Here is a 3,946-nt window from a genome sequence, read left to right as displayed (position 1 = left end):
ATATATATATATAATCTTAGTATTTTTATCTATTACCCATCTGATGTATTTTACCCTAAAAAGTGATATTCAAATAGACTGCAAAAGCGTTGTTCATGTGCTTGTTTCTTAACAAGGCTTATTACAAACTTTACTAGCATTATGTAACTGAATAATAATGTATACATTTTTTCAGCAGCACACTTGTATTATTATTATTTCATTAATGTTGGCATCAAGCCCTAACAGAAGCTGTAATTTTGTTTATTATATTAAACTACTAATTAAATCCATCCTTTGTTGATACGGCTCACAAGAGTCGGCACTAAACTTGCTGTTCAATGGCATAAGAGAGTGAGAATGGTAATGGAATGCCAGTCCATTGCAGGCTAACCCTCAGCACCCCATTAGTTGCAATTAGACAGCTGAATAGACTGAAGCTCTTGGGATAATGTGATTTGATCAAGGACAAAAAAACATTAAACGAGCAAGCATCGAACTCGTAACCTTCCAATTACAAGTCCAAAGCACTAGCCACTCGATCATGTTCCCTCATTTTGAACAATACAAATACGGACATAATGCAACGTATTTATCTAGCTACGATCCCACTGTATTTGGTCACAAAGGTGCTTATACTAAAAAAAATGCAAATTTTCCTAATAACTGCATATAAGCCAATATTAACAATATTTAGTATAATACAACTCCTTCTTCATCCTCCAGTCATTCCCATAGGCGCAGCGTTATAAAAGTAATCACCTTAAGTAACGAAGGTCTGCAATAACACTAGTTAAAAATGGGTGTATTTCTAGCCCTTGTTTAACACTAGTGTTAATAACTATGCTCATTATATTATGTTTGACAGAATCTTGTGAAATAACATTTTACTTACTCCTGAAATCTAAAACAATGTAATTGTTTGTTTTGAATTTCGCGCAAAGCTGCATGAGGGCTATCTACGCTAGTCGTCCCTAATTTAGCAGTGTAAGACTAGAGGGAAGGCAGCTAGTCATCACCACCCACCGCCAACTCTTGGGCTACCAACGAATAGTGGGATTGACCGTCACATTATAATGCCCCCACGCTGAAAGGGCGAGCATGTTTGGTGTAACGGGAATTCGAACCCGCGACCCGCAGATTGCGAGTCGAGCGCCCTAACCACCTGGCCATGCCGGGCCGAAAACAACGTGAACTCGACAATATCAAACTTATAAAAAAATATTAATAATTAATTTTTTGTGGCACAAACAGACCATACATCACTATTATTTTATTTTATTTCTTGCTGTTATTAACACTACAATTTCCAGAGGAAGAAAAAATTAAAAAGTTATCAAGTCTAATTTGGTAAAAATTATTTTTCTCATGCGGAAAAAATATAGTATTATTTATGATACATTGTTTTTATTATTGATTTTTAGGACAAAGCTATACAATGGATTATCTGTGCACTGTCCACCATAGGGAATCAAACCACAGATTTTAGCGTCGTAAATCTGTAAACCTACCGTTGACATACCAGAAGACTTGTACAAGTTTGGTTTGGTTTGAAATTCGCAGTGATAGACTATAGCGAAGGCAGCTAGCCAACATCACCCATCGCCAACTCTTTTTACAAATGAATAGTAAGATTTACCGTTACATTTTAATGCCCTTCGGCTGAAAGGGCTAACATGTTCGGTGACTTTTACGAGACCTAATTAATAAATATCACACTTAAAACTTAAGAATATTTGAATATCAAATTTTACTTAATAAAGGGTTATTTTCAAGTATAAATTAAGTAACCAACGTTTGAATTAAAGACGAAAAATATCTAACTCAAATCCAAGTCCTTTTCTTTGTTACTAGTTCTTTCAAGTACAGATAACATACATAAAATATTTATTAAACTTGCCTTCAGTCAATTTTACCTTTTCACATTCACTCCACTTTTTTTATTTATTCATTCCCCCCTCTAGTGGCTCAAGGGCTTTATAATGCAAAAATCGTTTTTCGACTATACAGCTTAATAGCAAACAAACGAGCATTTTTGTTTTTTACTTTTATTAAACACGCTTCTAGGAAAGATTCTGCTTTAAACAAGGAAATCAAATGTATTTTAATGACTATAATTTCTATTCCAGAAAAATCCTTATAAAGAGGAGGATTTTATAATCGTGCAATAATTCTTAGTGCTCGTTACGAAACCACAGGTATGAAAATTAGAAAAAATAGTACACCACATAGCAGAATAATATTTCGAGCTTTTTTAAGTCGAAAGTACTAATTAAATCGCTCATGAGTCACAAAAGAATACATAATCTAATTGTATATCATATGACTCCTATATATAACATTTTGCTGCTACCTGAATTCTACTTCATACATAGAAGTGCCTATCCCCTCTGCAGTCTATGAGGAGTCTCCTACCAAATCCCAATATGTTCTTCACTTAAAGTTTGGTAATGAGCAGATTTTTTTCTTCAAAACACAAACTTCTAGTCAGGAATACCACTGACAGCACTAAGTGTATTAGAATTGAGTCTAATCAGTATTTTTTTTTTCAATGAGGTCAGCAATTGTATTAGCAGGTGGGAGTGAGGAAGGATGGAATAGAGTGAAGTCAGCTATAGTCAACATCACCCACTGTTATGATCAATGCTGTATTCGCATTTCACTTCCCCTTCTTATGTTCATCAATTTTATTTAGGTTGTGCATATTGTTATCAGGAATTGATTTATACCACTGTAAAAATAACAAACGGCTGTTTATTCTTGGTAGTCAATAACACAGATTTGGAAATAGGTTTGCTTCTTACTGGCAGCATGTTACTTTCTTCCTTCACCTCTCCCAGTTTATTCGTTCTCTCTCACATCCCCTGGTCATCCCTATTTATTCTTTTTGTTGAACTCCTGTCATTTATGTCTCTTTCTCAAACACAGGTGGAACCAGCCCTTTTCTTTCTCACCTTGCACGTTTCTTGTATGTCGAATTATAACGTTTCATAACCACAGAGGGTCTTATAGTCTCCATACCGGCTAAAATGAGAAAGATGGCCACTATACCCACTCCCTCCAATTATTTTGTAATGTACTTTAATCCCGTAATTCCATAGAAAATGACCAAAGGCCAGCTGCTTTCTCTTATTTTCTCAACTTAACTGATGCCACCTTACACCAAACCCCATAACACATTTCCCCTTTTCCTGAATATACTAAACATCATTGATTGCATTCAATCTCAGATGTGTTTCTTTCTAATCTTGATGTTATCCCAGGCTCCAAAATTCCAACGTATCACCACTTTCTTCTTTAGTCTTTCGTAGAAAACTGATAATTTCACTTTTTTTACATATATCACATTATAGTGAACAGTCTTTGTTTGGATATTTTATAAACTTCACAGTCTTACACATATATATATCACAACAACATAAAAAAGTTCAGTCTTTTATATCTATACACAATTAATCAGGAAATACCTTCTGTCTCCTCCATTCTTCAGGGTTGGAACCAGTATGTTCACAAATTCTTACTATTCTATTCATTTGCATAACTACACAATCACACACAGCATCAGTTTTAATCGTAGCTAGATGGATCATAAGTCCTCTATCTATATATAATACTAGACCACCCGTGACCCGTAGGGTCACCCACTATTCAGAGGTTGTGAATAATTCAAGCTAATTTCAATATTGCACCGAAATGAAGGTTTATTTTGAGATAATTTAATTAAATATTTCAATCCATTCATGTTATTCATAATTCAAGAAAATATATTTGATTGTTGATCGGGAGTAAAAGTAAAGACCATTTCATTTTTCAAAAAAGTAAAGTCAGAGTTTTCAGGTATTGTGATGAATTAGTTCATTATGTTGTGGTCTTTCCTCTTAAATCTTCTACAAATAAGAAACAGTAACACTATTTTTTCTTCGAATTACCTAACATAACTAAGGCACATTATTGAAAAATTTTTCAA

This window comes from Limulus polyphemus, unplaced genomic scaffold, assembly GCF_000517525.1.
Source record: "Limulus polyphemus unplaced genomic scaffold, Limulus_polyphemus-2.1.2 Scaffold3, whole genome shotgun sequence".
NCBI lineage: Eukaryota > Metazoa > Arthropoda > Merostomata > Xiphosura > Limulidae > Limulus > Limulus polyphemus.
Note: the sequence above shows the minus strand (reverse complement) of the source record.